This window comes from Chiloscyllium plagiosum, unplaced genomic scaffold (assembly GCF_037043375.1).
Source record: "Chiloscyllium plagiosum isolate Xiang-an unplaced genomic scaffold, Cpla_swu_hap1 HiC_scaffold_34, whole genome shotgun sequence".
NCBI lineage: Eukaryota > Metazoa > Chordata > Chondrichthyes > Orectolobiformes > Hemiscylliidae > Chiloscyllium > Chiloscyllium plagiosum.
Genome location: NW_028270172.1, coordinates 119,902 through 139,843, shown reverse-complemented (window position 1 = coordinate 139,843; position 19,942 = coordinate 119,902). Strand labels below are relative to the sequence as shown.

The 19,942-nt window shown below is 42.1% G+C and overlaps 1 protein-coding gene across 3 annotated transcripts in view; it reads right to left on the bottom strand.

The window, feature by feature from the left end:
- Positions 1-19,942, bottom strand: part of LOC122564565 (uncharacterized) — a 98,693-nt gene that overhangs the window by 21,548 nt on the left and 57,203 nt on the right. Inside the window, exon 1 of one of the 3 annotated variants that reach the window (XM_043719653.2) lies at positions 11,614-11,784. The exons of the other annotated variants lie outside the window; for them this stretch is intronic. The gene's annotated coding sequence lies outside the window, so the exon portion shown is untranslated. Of the gene's footprint in view, positions 1-11,613; positions 11,785-19,942 lie in introns of those variants that run through there. 3 annotated transcript variants of the gene reach the window in all.

Here is a 19,942-nt window from a genome sequence, read left to right as displayed (position 1 = left end):
ATTCTGAATCCAGACCGTAAATCTCCCTGTATCCCATACCTTCTGACTTTATGAATGAGCCTATCATGGGGAATCTTATCAAATGCCTTGCTGAAGTCCATGTACCACCACATCCTCTGCTCGACATTCGTCAACCTGTCTTGTCACCTCCTCAAAGGCCTCAATAAGATTTGTGAGGCATGACCTGCCCCTCACAAAGCCATGCTGACTGCCTTTAATCACGCTATGCTTTTCTAAATAGTCATAAATCCTATCCCTTAGAATTCTTTCAAAAATCTTGCTGACCACAAATGTAAGACTGAATGGTCTCTAATTGCCAGGGATTTCCCTATTGCCCTCCTTGAAAAGAGGAACAACATTCACCTCCCTCTAATCCTCCGGTAGGACTCCCGTGGAGAGGGAGGAGGCAAAGATCTTCACCAGCGGCTTAGCAACCTCCTTTCTCACTTCCCAGAGCAACCTCGGATAAATCTGGTCGGGTCCTGGGGACTTATCAATCTTAATATTTGCCAAAATTTCCTGCACATCAACTTCCCCAATCTCGATCTGTTCAAGCCTGTTTCCCAGCTCCTCAAAGTTCTCATTCACAACAAGGTCCCTTTCCTTAGTGAAAACCGAAGCAAAAACCTCATTTAGGGCTTCCCCTATCTGCTCAGATTCCATGCACAAGTTCCCTATGCTATCCCTGACCAGCCCTACATTCACCCTGATTATTCTCTTATTCCTCACGTATGAGTAAGACACCTTTGGGTTCTCCCTAATTCTTGCTGCCAAGCTTTTGTTGTGGCCCTTCCTGGCTCTAACCTGAGTCATGGCACGGTGGCACAGTGGTTAGCACTGTTGCCTCACAGCACCAGAGACCCGGGTTCAATTCCCGCCTCAGGCGACTGACTGTGTGGAGTTTGCACGTTCTCCCCGTGTCTGCGTGGGTTTCTCCGGGTGCTCCGGTTTCCTCCCACAGTCCAAAGACGTGCAGGTCAGGTGAATTGGCCATGCTAAATTGCCTGTAGTGTTAGGTAAGGGGTAAATGTAGGGGTATGGGTGGGTTGCGCTTTGGCAGGTCGGTGTGGACTTGTTGGGCCGAAGAGCCTGTTTCCGCAGTGTAAGTAATCTAATCCATTTTTGAGCTCCTTTCTAGCAAGCCTGTAATCCTCTAAAGCTGTGTTAGATCCTTGCTTCCTCCACCTTATGTAAGCTGCCTTCTTCCTTTTGACGAGAAACTCCTCTGTTCTCATCATCCAAGGTTCCTTAATCTTACCCCTTCTTACCTGTCCCAGAGGAACAAATTCCTGCATCACTCACAATAACTGCTCCTTAAATAGTCTCCACATGTCTGCTGTGCCCTTTCTGTGGAACAATTGCTCCCAGTCTGTACTTCCCAACTCCTGTCTGATAGCGTCATAATTTCCTTTTCCTCAATTAAAATTCTTCCCATGGTAACTGTGCCTTTCCCCCTCCAAGGCTATAAGTAAGTGTGAGGCAGTTGTGATCACTGTCACCAAAGTGTTCTCCCACTGCGAGATCTGACACCTGTCCTGGCTCATTGCCGAGCACCAAATCCAAAATGGCCTCTGTCCTCATCGATCTGTCGACATATTGAGTGAGGAAACCCTCCTGAATACACATGACAAAAGCGGCCCCATCCAAACCATCTGAACTAAGGAGGTTCCAATCAATATTGGGAAAGTTGAAGTCACCCATAACAACAACCCTGCTACATCTACATTTTTCCAGAATCTGCCGGCCTATGAGTTCCTCAAACTCTCTGCTGCTTTAGGGGGTCTGTAGAAAACCCCAATGAGGTGGTTGCTCCCTTGCTGTTCCTAACTTCCACCCTTACTGATTCAGTAGACAAACCTTCCTCAACAACCTTCGCTTCTGTAACTATGATGCACTCTCTGATTAGCAATGCTACACCCCCTCCTCTTTTTCCACCTTCCCTGTTCTTTTTAAATGTTCTAAACTGAGGAACATCTGGCAACTATTCCTGTTCCTGTGAAACCCATGTCTCTGTTATGGCCACACATCATAGCCCCAATTACTGATCCATGCTCTAAGGTCATCGCCCTTATTTCTGACACTCCTTGCATTAAAGCAGACACGCTTTAACCAATCCCTTTGTTCCATCACATGAAAAACCTCCCCGATAGTGCAATCACAAGATGTGGTGAATCTATCTACCACTGGCACACCACCCCACCCCCTCAGGTGTGTAGCTCTGCTTCCCACCCCCCTGCCAAACTAGTTTAAACCCTCCCGAACAACTCGAGCAAATATACAGGTAGTACTGGGATAACACATGTTTCGGCAGTGCGATTTCACTATAACATTGCGCATGCCAAAACCTCCGCATGTTCCGCCAATGCGTTGGTTTCGGTACTGGTCTTTGTGCCAGTCTGCACATATGCTGTGTCAGGTGCTGACATAGCAGCTTTCTATGAGAGGTACTGTAAAGAGCTGCTGTCTTACATTTTTTAAATATACTGTGTTAAATTTAATTTTGTTTGATTATTAAATATAATTTCAACCTTCATTCAGGCTGTATTATAGTTTGCATTAGACTTCTGGACGATTTTTGAGCAATTGCGAGTGATTATTTTGCTAGTCTGTCCCTCACCCCACTTTTCCCATAGGCCCCATTATTTCTATTCAGCCATTTTCTATTCAGCGAGTATTCACTGGAATGCAACTACGATGTTATAGGTGAATTACCTGTACACATTGCAGATTTTCTGAAAAGTTCTTCAGCTATAAAGAGAGACTAGATAGACTGAATTTGTCTTCCATAGAACAGAGAAGGCTGAGGGGGATTTTATTGAGATGTACAAAATTGTGAGGGGCATTCTCATATGGATAGGGAGAAATAAATCAAAGAACTGTGGATGACGGAGATCTGAAATGTAAGCAGAAGTTGCTGGAGAAAATCAACAGGTCTAGCAGCATCTGTGAGAAGAAAGCAGAGTTAAGACCTCAAGTATGGTGACTCGTCATCAGGTAAGCAGAAACCTTCCTCCCTGGACCACTCAAGTTGATGCAACGGTCAAGAAGACACAACAATGGTTCTTCTTCCTCAGGACACTAAACAAATGTGGTATTTCCATAAGGACTCTCACCATTTATATATATGCACGATAGACGGCATTCTATCTGGATGCATCACCACTTGGTATGGCAACTGCTCTGCCCAGAACCATAAGAAACGAAAGAAAGTTGTGAACCCTGCCCAGTCCATCACACAAGCCAACCCTCCACATATTGTCTAGCTATCACCATTGTTAACAGCTAACCTGAGAATGCAACTTTTTAAAAAAAAGTTTTGTGATTCACACATGAAAGAAGTGAAACTATCACGGTATTCTAACAGATGAAAGGCTTAACAGACAATCAATTTTTCAATGTATAATTTCAGTTACATCACACTGCAAATTTTTGCTATAAATTGTTTTAGGATTGAGCCCTCCACAATCACCTGATGAAGGAGCGATGTTCTGAAAGCTAGTGTGCTTCCAATTAAACCTGTTGGACTATAACCTGGTGTTGTGTGATTTTTAACTTTGCTTTTTGTGTACCTTCTTTGCAGCCATAACTTGGATTCCTTGCTCTGTTCATTCACCCTATGATCTTTGCATGTTATGATCTGCCTGTACCGCGCACGAAACTAAACTTTAATAAATCAAATCAAATTAAATTATTACAGGGGTTATTAAGCAGGGGACACAGTTTTAAGGTAAGGGGCAGTAAGTTTAGAGGGGATTTGAGGAAAAAGGTTTTACCCAGAGGATTGTAACTCACTGCGTAAAAAGGTGGTAGAGGCAAGAACCCTCAGACATTTAATAAATATTTAGATGAACAGATGAAACACCATAGCATACAAGACTTCAGGCCAAGTGCTGGGAAATGGGATTAAAATAGATAGATGTTTGGATATGGTGGGTGAAGATCCTTGTCCTCTGCTGTAAAAGTCCATGACTCTTAACTGGAAACCAAACACTGATTAATGTTCTACAATTCTTTGATCCAGTGTAGTAAAATGACATCCCAACTGAACAGAATACACTTCATACAACTCATGTGTTGGTCAGGTAGCACAGATGGTTCAGGCATAGTGTTAATAAAGCCAAGGGTGTGGGTGCAATCTCCATACTGACCTGGTGTGTAGTCATGATTTGATAGTTGTGGATTTGCACATGCTATGTATGTGTTTGCCATTTCTTTAGGATAAACATATGATGAAAATGGAATAGTGTAGGTTAGATGGGCTTCAGAATGGTTCCTGAAAGATTCCTGAAGAAGGGCTTATGCCCGAAACGTCGATTCTCCTGTTCCCTGGATGCTGCCTGACCTGCTGCGCTTTTCCAGCAACACATTTCCAGCTCTGATCTCCAGCATCTGCAGACCTCACTTTCTCCTTCAGAATGGTTTCACAGGTCGGAGCAACATCGAGGGCCAATGGGCCTGTACTGAGCTGTAATGTTCTATATTCAATAAAGTTGTTACTTTCAGCCCAATCGCACCAGTTTACACTTCACTGATGACATTTCACTGTTCTTCTAACAGTGAAAATATCACTTTCATGTTTCCTACTTAGATCCTTTGCTGGAAGATCTTCAATGTGCTGTTTGTCAACAGGAATTGTAAAAGGATCTCGGGTAAGTCTGTATTTTAGATAAGCATTTTTTGAAGGTATGCCTGAGCCTGAATTACCCCATTAATTATTTAATTTAATTTAAAATACTTACCTATTTTCTTCCTTATTTTGGAATTACAAATTTTACTTCCATGTTCCAGCTGAAAAACTAAACATATCGAAAGAAAAAAGTGGATGATAAGTCAGCAAAAAGACAGGTCACTAATATTAAAAAATGGGAATCTTATAGGTGCCAAAGACGTATGAGCCATGACAGGATTTGTGGCAGAACCAGGTGAGAAGTCCAACAAGGCCCACCTTGACACCAGGAGCCTCCCAGTACCAAGTGCAGAGTGATGTGATTCTCAGCAGGCAACAGGGTGTTGCAATTAAGGGGGTTATTACCTTTACATGACTTATTAATGACCAATTCATCTCATTAATGTTTAGATAAAAATTATTAACATGGAAGCCAGAGCAGGGACTTGGTGCTTTGAGATTGAGGTTGGCTGCCTGGAGCTTCCATGGTGTCATTATCAAATAGTATCTCAGGACAGCATCTGCGTGGGCACAAGCATTTGACATGTGCTTTTTCCTGATGGCCATCACAACACCACTCAGATTGACATGCAGGGCACGCTGGAAGTACAGACTTGAATTTCTGGGCACATTGGCAACTAAATTGAAAGGCACTCACTTAATGCCTACCTGCATGCTCACAGCATCCACAATGTGCCATGCAATGCCACTTTGACAGTTGCACTTCAGCCAGAGCCAAAGACTCTCAGTACTGCATTATTGAAGTGATGTTTTGCACAGATATACTAACAGGCTGCATGTCATTAGGGATCTGTCTAAGGGGTTGGTGGGAATGAGGATGGAGATGAGGATAAGGATGGGTGTGTGCTGTAGCCTTTATCAACGGCAAACTGAGATGTCAATCTAACACCTGCAGTGTTTACCAACTGCCTGTGCAGCAAACGCCCTGCCCATTTAATCAACCAAACAGCCATGTTGGAGAGTGCCTGGGGGTGAGGCCTCAGTCCAGGCAAGTGGAAGGTGGCCACTGTCTGTTCGGGGTGTTTTGGTATCATCCAGCAGGGACACAATCCAGGGGCTTGGCCGTGATCAGTCATCAGCTTGGGACACTCTCAATCAGGGATCTGTCCGGGTACAATCTGGGAATGGGCAATAGTCAGTCCTGTGGCACCCGCAGCAGCAGTCAAAGGAATTGTGTATCATCAGCTGGGGAGCTGTAAAGACAGTGGTCATGAATCTGGTTAGTTACATCCAAGGGCTGCTTATCAAAGTCAGTCAGGGTCTGGAGAGAACACATTCGTGGGGGTTTATCTGTTGATGTTAAGAAGAGTGCATGCAGCTTGAAGGGGTAACTGGATGACCACCCTAAAAGGGGTGGGGATGTCAAGGCTTGAGGGCAGGGAGGGGATGGGAAAAGGCAGAAGGTTTTGTGGAAGTGGGAATAAGGACAACAATGGGGCGGCATAGTGGCTCAGTGGTTAGCACTGCTGCCTCAGCGCTAGGGATCCGGGTTTGATTCCAGCCTCGGGCGACTGTCTGTGTGGAGTTTGTACATTCTCCCTGCATCTGTGAGGGTTTCCTTCAGGTGCTCTGGTTTCCTCCCACAGTCCAAAGATGTGCAGGTCAGGTGAATTGGCCATGCTAAATTGCCCATAGTGTTAGGTGCATTAGGGTAGGGGAATTGGTCTGGGTGGGTTACTCTTTAGAGAGTCGGTGTGAACTTGTTGGGCCAAATGGCCTGTTCCCACACTGTAGCGATTCTGTGATTCTATGGTTGGGGAAAGTCAAAGTGACTGGGATTGTATGTGGTATGTCATCAGAGGGCATGGCAGACTATGGGAAGATGGGTTAGTGACAATGACTACTGTCAATGGCCTCCACAGGCAGAAGAGTGGGGGGGCAACATTAAGGCAGAATGTTGGAGTTCAGAGAGCAGGGAAGACAGTTGGAGATGGATTTTGATGCAGTAGGTATTTACATGTAGATTTGAATGGAAATATACTGTCGGGTTAGGGTTGGGGTTAAAAGGGAACTTTAAAGATTCCAGTACTGATGGTGTCCACTGCAAGCTGCATTCTCAACCATCACTTGACATTCTCTAGACATGAAATGCAACTAGAAAATATCTAGAACAATGCCCGGAGTGGGTGAAGTCAGTGTTGTGTTATGGGCAAAATCATGAGATCCATGTCTACTGGAGGCTAGGACAATGAAAGGGCAAATACATGAAAAATAGGAATTGCTGGAAAAGATAAGCCCATCTGACAGCATTTGTGGGGAGAAATATTTAATCGAGTGACCCCTCCTCAGCATTCTGAGGAAGGGTCACTCAACCCGAAACGTTAACACTGATTTCACTCCACAAATACTGTCAGACCTGCTGAGCTTATCCAACAATTTCTGTTTATGTTTCTAATTTACAGCATCCACAGTTTGTTTGGTTTTTACATTAAAAATGGGCTTGCAAACATCAATGCCAATTTATTTGTAAATGTTTCTTCACACACCTACAACACACGCAGTGTGAATGTGCTGATGTGTCAAGTATTGGTCAATAGCAGATTGAAACATCTGGTTGGTGCTGGATGTACAAACCTTGTCATCTTAGACACAGAATTGAGTGGCAATGACCCAAAAGGAGGTGACTGCTGGCCAAAGATGGGCTCCTTGTGCAACCCCTACAAGTCCAATGGGAAGTGATACATACATTGATAGTCTGTTCTGAATGCAGTGAAAAAGCTTCAGGACTGATGCAGCTTGCGATAGGAAAGGGTTTGAAGTGCAGCCAAAACTCCTTTCTTAATGAAAAGTGTTTGTCACTCAACCAGCGTAGTATCTTTACCAAGTTGATCACTTCCTCAGGCTGATGGTGAATGAATGATAGAAACATGGGTCTCATAACTGTGTGCTACCTGTCTCACTATCTGGAGGAGTATGTGTAGTCCTCATCTCCAAAGTATGTCACCACCAAGTGTTTTGACACCTAAGAATCTCTTCTGCTCCTTATGTGTGTTATTTCCAGCGACAGTCTTGCACTCAGCTGCTGGTGAGACGTTGGTTGCTACAACTGCCTTCCAAAGAAGATGAAGGGCTTATGCTCAAAACGTTGATTCTCCTGCTCCTCAGATGCTGCCTGACCGGCTGTGCCTTTCCAGCCCCACACTCTTCGATACAGGAGGAAAATAATTTTCTGGCCGTAACTCCATTTCCTGAGGTGATTGAGGCATCTTGTTTACTGCAGGCTATGTATGCTAGAACGGGACTTGAGGATGGCTGCAGGGGAAGGCCATCCTCTCCTGGGGCTGTGAAGGTGTTAGTCACTTTGAACATCTACACAACTGGCTGCTTCTAGGAAGTGACAGGTGGCTTGTGAGAGATCACTCAGTTGGGCACACAAATACAGCAGGGCAGTTATCAATGCCATCTGTGCAAAGTCACACCAGCTCGTTACATTCCCCATGATGGGGTCAGTGCTGCAGCCCATGCAGTAGGATTTGGGAATGTCATTGACTTCTCCCAGGTCATTAATGTTCAGGTGATCTGTGATCATGGTTAACAATTCCTGGAGGTGTGGGACCATCATCCTGCCAGCTCTCACAACTCCTCCAACCTGGAGCACTCTCATGTACCAGGTAATTATGAGGGTCCAGGGATCTTACAAGATGATTCCTGGAATCAAGGACTGTGACCATGGCACATTCCTGACGAAGAGTTTATGGTCAAAACATTTACTCTCCTGCTCCTTGGATGCTGCCTGATCTGCTGTGCTTTTCCAGCACCACACTTTTTGACTCTGATCTCCAGCATCTACAGTCCTCGCTTTTTCCATAGCTCATGATACAATTGCATACCTCACTGACCAATAAAGAGGACAGATACAATCCTGCCCAGCCCTTCAATCAAGCATTCAACCATGGAGAAGCAGATGATGGGGCTGCTGAAGATATAGTTCCACTTTTTGGGACAATCTGGGATGTGTGAGCAGTGACTTTGGAGCAGACAATGAGGCCACTGTGATATAACTGGACGAATGGGAACAGCCATTCAAGAAGGAGGATGAGGACATTGCGAAGGGGAAAGCTTTCATTGTCCATGACAGAGTTCGGCTGAGTCAGGCACTGCAAGGCAGACAGGATGTGACTGACACCCAGTTCCTGTTGATTACAGCTGGTTGCTGCAAACAACCCAAGACTGTGAAATAGCTGTTTATCATGATGCCAGCAGTTTGTTTGCATTGTGGATGTGACTTGCAGCCTCTATTCATATTGCTGTGGTCAGTTTTGCAACCTGTGAACTGGACTTGACAGCAAATAAAATATTATGTGTGGAACTATCCAATTGCTTGCCTAAGTGTGATATTTCCCAACTGGATAATGACAAGATGAGGGCCTACACTGGACATTGGGGACAGAAATGAGATAACTCAAGATATATCCTGTCTAAAGACCCTGACTAAGGACAGTTAAAGCATGTGGGCTGGTGATTAAACGGTGACTAGGGTAAGAAAATGGGGTTGTATGTATGAGTGTCGGCTATGCCAGCTTTGTGCAATAAGCAACATGTCATTGTGATTGCTGGGCCATTACATTACCAGTGTGGAGCAATGGCTGATGGCCCACTCTTGTCCAAATGCACAGCAGCCTTTCAGAGATGGTATAGGTATAAGGGATGCCAATCTTGCAGCAGATACCCACTGAGTAATGAATTGTTTTGGAAATGGCGCGTGGTAAAATGGAGGCAGAATTGGATGTGACAGATGCCATGGGTCAAGACAGGTATTTAATGCAATGTATTTGGTAAGATATAGCAAAAAAGTCCCATTTGGCCTCATGTCAAAAGCCCTCCAAAGACCTCAATGTAACTCTCTCAGCCAAAAAGACAGATGATTCAGCCCATAATTCGATTTCTCTCTCCAGACTTAACATATTTATGTCCAAGTTGGGAGCTAGAGTACATTTTTACTCAGCCCTTTCAGTGTCCTTCTACACTCAGTAATGTTATGATTGATCTGAATTTAACCTCAGCTCCACACTCCCACCAATCCCTAGTAACGAATCTTCCACCTCATTCGTTAAAAATTTCAAAAACTTTTCCTTCACCTCTTTTTCTCGGGGGGAGTATTCCAAACTCTGAAGACTTTTGGAGAGAGAAAAAAAACTCCACATTTCTGTCTTAAATGAGCAACCCTTGGTTTTAAATAATGTTCAGCAGGTCAGGCAGCATCCAAGGAACAGGAGAATCGACGTTTCAGGCATAAGCCTGATGAAGGGCTTATGCCCGAAACGTCGATTCTCCTGTTCCTTGGATGCTGCCTGACCTGCTGTGCTTTACCAGCAACACATTTTCAGCTCTGATCTCCAGCATCTGCAGACCTCACTTTCTCCTTTAAATAATGTTCCCCAATCTAGATTCTTTCACAAGAGAAAACTTCACACACAACTTGTTACATTTCCTTGGAATCTTCTCTGTTTCAATCAAGTTGCCTCTTATTCTTCTCAACTTTCAATGGATACAAGTCCAGCTTGTCAAACCTTTCCTCATAATATAATTCCCCAGGCAAGGTATTAGTCTGGTAAACCTAGTCTGAATTGTTTTGAAATAATTTACATTCTTCCTTAAATAGGGAAACTAATACCCTAGATGTTGTCTCCACAATGCCTTACCAAAGTAAAGCACACCTCTCTATTTTTATATTTAATTCCCATTATGATAAATGATAGCATTCTTAAGCTTTCCGATTCACTTGCTGTACATGCATAATAAACTCCCAAGATTCACGCATTAGGACATCCAGGTTTCTGCATGTCAGATTTATGCAATCTCTCATAGATCATAGAATCCCTACAGGATGGAAGCAGGCTCTTTGACCCAGCAAGTCCACACTGACCATCTGAAGAGTATCCCACCCAGACCCATTCCCCTATTATTCTACATGAACCCCTGACTAATGCATCTAATGAACATATCCCTGAACACGATGGACAATTTAGCATGGCCTATCCACCCTAACCTGCACATCTTTGGATTGTGGGAGCAAACCGGAGCACCCAGAGGAAACCCACACAGACAAAGGGAAAATGTGCAGACTCCACACAGACAGTCACCCGAGGCTGGAATCAAACCCGGGTCCCTGGTGCTGTGAGGCATCAGTGCTAGCCACTGAGCCACTGTGCCGTCTCTCACTACTTAGATAATAAGCTTCGTTTTCCTTCTTGCCAAAATTGACAGTTTTGTATTCCTCTACATGTTAGGTTTGTTAGGTTTTGTCCACTCACCTAATCTATCAGTACTATTTTATAGCATCCTTGTGTCTCACTCAGTATTTCAAGAATTTTCTGTCTTTTTATATTTGAGACTTCACAAAACTGCCCTAAGGCATTGAACCAATGAACACGGTCCAAATGATGAAATGTTAACTCAAAAAACAGCTGACTACCAAACTGTACCTTGTAGCTAAGATTCTTAAAAAATGGTTTCAAAAACAAGAAATATTGAAAAAAAATTTTAAGTGTGTCAAAACATGATTATAAAAATGTTTACCACTATTACTAAACACCCATTGAAATACAAACTATTAGGTTGGCTTTGATGTTAAAATAGAGGGCACCCATGCATTAAATATAGCAGTTGCCCAATTGTAGCTTTGCACCAAGACACTATACACAATATGTTGTACATTACATGACTCAATGGATCTTGTAATGTGATACTGTCGGGATATACTGAACACATGGATTTTTCTGGAATCAGTGCATCTCAATTTTTCTGGATTTTTTCTCTGACTCATATTATTTGAGAAATATTCAAAATCTAACACCACGAGTTTATCACAACATTGCCAAAAATGATATTTTTCCATTTGGCAGACTTACGATATTAATAAACATAAGACAACAGTCACATCAAATTGATTTCTTAAAGACAGAGCTTAGAAGCCAACTGCTTACCCTGAACACAATCAGATTTAGAAAATGCCACAATCTTTGGGATGTAGATGCAATTCCACCACAGGCAATGAGAGACGAGCAATTTCAAGATTTCTGTTAACAGGACTCCACGGAGAACACCCCAGAGTCAAGCCTAGTGCAACCACAATCTTACACACAATCCTGCAACACTGCTTCAGCTCATGTGATTAACTACTAAAAGGAATTGTGTCAGCACCCACATCCTGCCACAGTTGCACACAGAATCTTTGCAGAAAGAAGCACCCAGCTGTCTATTTATATATGTGACGTTTGCAAACATCACACAGGGTGGAATTCATAATCTAATCTGCTAAACATATGTAACGTTCAGATGTACGTTACCAAAGACTCTGCACATGTTGCAATAACAGAATATTTTAAACCAAAGTGGCTGTCAAAACCAGTGGTATCTCCCTCTGCTCTCGCCCAGTGAGGTTGCATTGAAGCCTAACATATATTCAACTTCTACTTTAGCATGGTGATGGACCCAACAATTAAGTTTATTTTCAAACATCTCCTGAGCTGTTTTACCAAACTTCTTAGTAGAAACTTTTGGTGCAGCTCTCACCTGTCACCATTAATGTTGTTTTCACTTCTTCAGCACAGTAGGGTTTTACCTCAAGATAAACAGTATTAGAGTAAAAGTACTGGAATAGCCTTGCCCAGCATACTGCAGATTACGGAAGTACAAGAATTTTGCAAATGTCATTTCACATTATCAGCAAAGTAGAACTGAACACATCCTGTCAGTTATTTAAAATGTCTACCACAGGAAGGCAGCCATTCATTACCAGGCCATCTTTTATAGGTTCAGACAAAAGTCGTTAAAATGGTCCAATAATTTTAATGGAGCATTCAGAGTCTTTATGACTTGGTAATAGTTGGTATTATGAAAGGTCCTTGCCAATGATCTCTACTTGGAAAAATATGCAAAGTAAATTGTGCAACCATTCAGAAGTAGCATTTGATTTGTGCATGTATTCAGACAGTACAATGAAGAACTTGCATTATAGAAAATACACCTTGGGTCAGGTAGTAACCTCTGAATTGGGAACTTGTTATTATTAAAATAACATTCCTGTACTATATTGAGGGAGTCCAATTATTAAACCAATGTTCTGTTAGCCTTTAAAATGTTCTATACCACTATTTGAAGAAGGCCAGTAATTGCTCTCAATATTTAAGTTAATTGTCAACAATACGATGAAAGGTAGATTATATTGTCTTCTATGTCATTGGCCCCTGTAGGTTTCTGTAAACAAATCTGCTTAATAACTAAAATCACTGTATTTGAAAATAATCCACTATAGGTGAAATGGTTTGAGACATCACTAAAAGACACACTCTTCCAATCACAAACAAAATAGAGAACTCTGCAGATGTCAGATGCAATCCATTGTATGTTACAGTAAAAAGAATTATTAAGGAATTTAAACTAATATAGTCAATACACAAGCTGCAAACTTTCATTACACCAAGGTTGTTGAAACAATATCACTCTAAATAATTTATAATCCATTGAGTCCTGTACCCTCCTGAATATTGCAGGACTCCTCCTATCATATCGCTACATACTTTCTAACTGTTGAAATCATCTGTTTACTGCCATCACTTCAAAGTTTGAACGTTTGCCTTTTTGTACCATTCCCAGCTTTAACTTCTCTTCCCTCTCCAAACATCCTCAACATGTTGTCATGCCTGAAATTTCTGCCCGTCTTTCCTAGAATATCATTTTTGGATCTTTTCAATCAGGTTACTGGCCATGGCACAGTTCTTATAAATTACATAAATGCAGAATCTTCCCACCCTTTCAAGGTGGCTCTGGAGTTGAGGAAAAGCCTGGGATTTGTAAACTAAATGTATCAGGTTGGTTTGTACTCTTGCCTCCTTATGCTTTTACCAGAAACAGATTCACAATAGTAAACAGTATCTGACAGTCACAAGAAGCCAATTAAGACCATTGAGATCATGGAGGTAAATGTGCAGTTGGTATGCCCAGCAGCTTGAGCTTCACAAGGTAACTCACACAAGCATGATGCAGGTAGCACAGGTGCTATTGCCATGATTTCTCTTGAGAATTGCTGCGACTAAGGGAGCTCAAACATCTTGAGGCACCTTCATCCTCAAGTCCGTTTCATTACATTAGTCTCCCTTATATCCCAATCACTGATGTTTGCATCGCCATCATAATCACAGGAAATGTTGCCTCTTCAACCTGGTTTCTCTATCGAATTGGATGTAATCTCAGGGACTAGTTCTTGTGACATTGTACCTGAAGTCCTGTCATGAGCATATCCAGGTTGATGAAAAATCCATAAGACCAAGAGCAGGAGTAGGCTGTTCAGCCCATCAAGTCTGCTCTGCCACTCAATGAGATCGTGGCTAATCTGATAATCCTCAAATAAAAGCAAAATCCTGTGGATGTTGGAAATCTGAAATAAAAACAGAACAACTCTGCAGGTCTGGCAGCATTTGTGGAGAGAGAAAAAAATTCAAACCTGAAATGGGTCTGAAGAAGTCATATTAGTCATATCAGATAATTCTTAGCTCCATTTTCTCCTTTATTGACTAAAAATCTGTCAATCAACCTCAGCCTGTAATATACTTAGTAACCCAGTATCAACAGCTGTGGTCAAGAATTCTGCAGATTTACCACCCTCTTGAGAGAAGAAATTTCCTTATCTCTGTGTTAAATGAACAACCCCACATTGTGCCCTTTGGTCCGAGATTCTACCACAAGGGAAATCAAATTCTCTGCATTCTAACTTGTTAAACTCCTAAGAATCTTATGTTTCAACAAGGACACCTCATTATTCTAAACTCCAATAAGTACAAACTCAAAAAGTGTGGCACTGGAAAAACACAGCAGATCAGGCAGCATCCGAGGAGCAGGAGAGTCGATGTTTCAGGCATAGTATAAGCCCTAAACATTGATTCTCCTGCTCCTCGGATGCTGCCTGACCTGCTATGCTTTTCCAATGCCACAATTTCTGGCTCTGATCTCCAGCATCTGCAGTCCTCACTTTCTCCAATAAGTTAAGGCCCAACCAACTCAACGTCTTCTCATAAGACAGTTCCTCCATACCCAGGATCAGCCTCGTGAACTTTCTCTTGACTACTTCCACAACTAGTACATTTTTCTTTGGATAAGGGGACCAAAATTACTCTCAGTATTTCAGTTGATGTACAGTTTTATGAAGACCTCCCTATTTTTATATTACTTTTTTAAATTAAAGTCAACAGTCCATTTGCCTTCTTTATTACCTACTGAATTTATACAGGAGTCCCAAACACATCTGTTCTGTAGCTTCCTGCGATCTTTATCTATTTAAATAATATCTAGCTCCTTTATTCTTCATGTCAAAGTGTATAACTTCATATTTTCCCAATCATATTCCATTCACCAAGATTTTGTCCATTTGCTTAACATAACCACATTCTTCTGCAGAATGTTTGTGTTATCCTCACCACTTGCCTCCCACCTATTTTTGTATCATCCACAAATTTGACTATATAGTCCATTCATGAGGGGAAAGTGAGGACTGCAAATGCTGGAGATCTGAGTCAAGAGTGTGGTGCTGGAAAAGCACAGCAGGTAAGACAACATCTGATTCTTCTGTTCCTTGGATGCTGCCTGATCTGCTGTGCTTTTCCAGCACCACACTGTCAACTACAGAAAATTTATTGTTCATCATTCAAGTTATTTAACTATATAATAAATCATTGTGGCCCCAGCACTGATCCCTGTAGCACTCAACTGGTTAGAGGTTGCCACACTGAAAATGACTTCCTTCATCACAACTCTCTGTCTTCTATGAGTCAGCCAAATCTCTGTCATGCTAAAGAACTACCCTGAGCACCGCAAGCTCTTATTATATTAAGCAACTTAATATCTGGTACCTTATCAAACAATTTTTGGACATGAGAATGAACATTTATTCCATGACCAGGAACTGAACCTGGTCCACGGTGGGGAATGTGCCAAATCCTAACCACAAGACCACAAACAATGATCCCACTTAGCTGTACAGCCACTTACGGGGTCTGCCACAGTACACACAACCCAACTGGCACTGACTTCTGGTTCCAGAGCAGCAGGAACAATTAGAGGGAATGTAGACCTCTACCACCAAAGTTAGAACTCTGAAACTCAGAATAGTAAGATCGAACTCTGTAACTCTGATAAAGGTCAACTATCTCTCTTTGTCCCTATCAAACTATCTGCAACTACTCACACTACTGACCATCTCTCTAAATTTTTCGACCTTTCTTTCCCCCTCGAAAATGTTTTTATAAAGGTTATGTTGACTGCCCTAATATCCCCTAACTTGCTTTGCTGTTAGTGGCTGAATTTTACACCCTGTCACCATCAGCTTTGACAGTGAATGACTCACAAATTTCATTGGTTTGGGTAGGTAGTGGGATGGCCACCCAATCAGAAATGCTACAGAGTCAGGAGATTAGCAAGCTGGCTGCCTACTCTTGGAAATATTGTGGCCCTTATTGCCCAGTAAAATGCATTTATCAGCTTCTTCAGATGTCAATTAGTGCTTTACCAATTGAGGAAAGCTCTTCAGCATCAGCTGTGTGGATTGAAGTGGGGCAAGCTGGATATGGGGTGTGATCTCCTTTGTAGGGTGTGTTCTCTGGGCCCATCAGAGGTGCCCTCCTACACTACCCAAGGTTATAATTTCATCTTTACCGTCCCCATTGGCCTCTCATTCCAGATTGCGACTTTGCATTCAAGCCTTGTCAGCCTGGTCCCAACCAGTGACACTGTAGACTTTTCTCTGAGTCCAGGTTCTTTGCCAGGACTGTCAGTCAACTATGCTGTTCCTGATTAATGCTGCTGGGACCACAGAGCTACTGACCATCTGACTGGCAAGTAGATCTCTAAAGCTGGAGTTCTTCCCAAGGGAGGGATGAAATTCTTGACTTAAAGTGACAAACACTGCTCCTGGTATTGAACTGGTGCAGGGCAGCTCACAGATCCTGGATGGAAGCACCATCAAATATTTTCATCAATGATGGGTGGGAACAATTACATGCCACAGAAAAAAGTACTTTGTTTTTCATAATGCTCCTGATGAGTACCTTGGGATGTTTTACTTCATGAAAGACACTACATAAATACAAATTGTCATGGACCCAATATACCGGCCACTACAGCGGACAGCTGAAACTGACAACCGGAAGCGGCAGGGACAGGCCACTATAAATGCTGGAGGAAACACCACAGAAGCGCTTCACAGGAGACTCCCAAGCACTGAGGATGTCACCTAGACAGGGGACGAAACGTTTGCAACAAAAATTTCCAGCTCGGCGAACAGAACCACAACAAATTGTCATGGTATTTGACTCCAATTAATATCAGTTGAGTGAAGGACTTTGACCCCAAAGCGGCAACTATATAAAAAGAAATAATTTAGTGTTTTAAATTCCGTAATTATTTTTAAAATGTTTGAAAAATACCTTTATGACTCCCTATCATTTGTGGCAGGGTCAATTATCATTTTTGAATAACAGGAAATATTTGTCCTGTTGAACCTTGACCTGGAAGTAGATCCAACAGGGTAAAATTTCAAAATATGGAAGCCAAATGGTTGATATGTTGAGAGGAAAGATGGTCAGCAAGGAGGAAACTTGGGGACTGGTGTTTTTTTTTCACTTTCCTAAGTGATTCAGTGCCTAGACTTGTTAATACCTTTCAAAGATAAAGGCAGTTTAGCTAGTACCAAAGGATTAACATGAATAATAGGATCTGAGAATTAAGAAAGTTCCAGAAAGAGGTTCAATTGTACATGAGATTGCAATGAGTGGTACCCTGTTTAGAAGATGACTGCCCCCTGCAGTGGATTGGTCAGTTCTTTGAAGGAAATGGATTGGAATTCTCATCAGGAAGATCTAAGTTTGGAGAAACTGTGATTGAAATTTGTTTCATACAGGTGAAATGGGCAGTGTAAACACGCATGGGATTGACATCTGTTTTAAGGACAGTTCCATCTGCAGCGTTGATCTTTGTACTAATTATGATTTGACTTATTTTTCAAATCAAATTGATTCTCATTCTTTCTACAATAAATGCTTCAAAAATGAAATATTGTTTGGTAATTGCTGCATTTAAAGGGAATCATTTTGCAATTCTGCAAGTTTCTCTGCTTAGTCTGTGCAAGGGAAATGATATGAATAATGTACTGCCATTTTATAACCACATCCTCATTCTGCAGTGAGATTGGTAAATTGTTCTAGACTTAACCAGCACAGGCTTTAAGCCCTCCAGGTAGCAGATAATAACAAATGCTCCCCAGCCTTGCAGATTTTCTTTCTCTTCAAAGAACTCTCTCATTTCCTTGTTTATAATCTCTCACAGAATGTTATTGTTTATGTGAAAGTATCAAAACATTTTCATTAATAATGTGTCATGTTAAACCAAATAGAGTTAGACAGCACTAAAGTCAATGGTTTGCTTTTTTGAAGCCATTATAAAGACCAGGATTCCTTTTAAAAGCTCAATTAGATTGCTTTCCAATCTGGTCTTCCATTTCAAAATCTCTCACAACTTAAATTGTTTGCTAGGACAAAGATGGAGCTGAAGCTCTGTATCATTGCCAAATAATATCAAGAAAAATTGCCATAAACACAGCTCAAATATCTAAATAACGAAAGATGATAACATTTCTTTAGCACTGACCAATTCCCACTTTCAGTATAATTCACTTTTTGGTATAAATAATAAAACTATTTTTATTTGCTACTAATTATCGAACAACAAAACATGACAAGTATCAAATCAAATACTTGATTTCAGAGTCTATTCCTTTTGCAACCTATAGCCATTGACTGAAACTCAAACAGACAACTTAAACTTGGTAGCCTCTTTGACTCTCAACTGAGCATTGATTTACAATTTTTTTCTATTTCATTTCTATTTCTGCTTCTACCAGATTTCACCTCTGGCTTGGTATATCTGAAACCCCCATGCAAGCCTTTATTAGCATTTCAAATGGAAACTCTGTTGCCCACACCATGACTCAATGCGACCCCTGAGCTCAGTGATCGACACTCACTTTTAATCAAAAAATGCCTCAATTTTAAACTAATCTTGAAAGCCACCCAAGTTCTCGTCTCACCAGTCTTTGAAACTCCTCCAGCCTCATAACCACTGCACATCCCCATTTCTGCCCTCTTTGGAATTCTTGATTCTAATCTCTTCAAAATTGGGATGGCACAGTGGGTCAGTGGTTAGCATTACTGTCTCACTGTGCTAGGGACATAGAGTCATAGAGATGTATAGCATGGAAACAGACCCTTCAGTCCAACCCGTCCATACTGACCAGATAGCCCAACCCAATCTAGTCCCACCTGCCAGCACCCTCCAAATCTATATCCTATTTGGAGGCCTATATCCCTCCAAACCCTTCCTATTCATATACCCATCCAAATGCCTCTTAAATGTTGCAATTGTACCAGCTTCCACCACTTCCTCTGGCAGCTCATTCCATACACATACCACCCTCCATGTGAAAACGTTGCCCCTTAGGTCTCTTTTATATCTTGCCCCTCTCACCCTAAACCTATGCCCTCTAGTTCTGGACTCCCTGACGCCAGGGAAAAGACTTTGCCTATTACCCTATCCATGCCCCTCCTAATTTTATAAACCTCTATAAGGTCATCCCTCAGCCTCCAATGCTCCAGGGAAAACAGCCCCATCCTGTTCAGCCTCTTCCAAAACCACAAATCCTCCAACCCTGGCAACATTCTTGTAAATCTTTTCTGAACTCTTTCAAGATTCACAACATCTTTCCGATAGGAAGGAGACCAGAATTGCACGCAATATTCCAACAGTGGCCTAACCAATGTCATGTATACCCGCAACATGACCTCCCAACTCCTGCACTCAATACTCTGACCAATAAAAGAGAGCATACCAAACGCCTTCTTCACTATCCTATCTACCTACGACTCCACTTTCAAGGAACTATGAACCTGCACTGCAAGGTCTCTTTGTTCAGCAACATTCCCTAGGACCTTACCATTAAGTGTATAAGTCCTGCTAAGATTTGTTTTCCCAAAATGCAGAACCTCGCATTTATCTGAATTAAACTCCATCTGTCACTTCTTAGCCCATTGGCCCATCTGGTCAAGATCCTGTTGTAATCTGAGGTAATCCTCTTCGCTGTCCACTACACCTCTAATTTTGGTGTCATCTGCAACCTTGCTAACTGTACCTCTTATGCTCGCATCCAAATCATTTATGGAAATGACAAAAAATAAGAGGACGCAGCACCGATTCTTGTGCCACTCCACT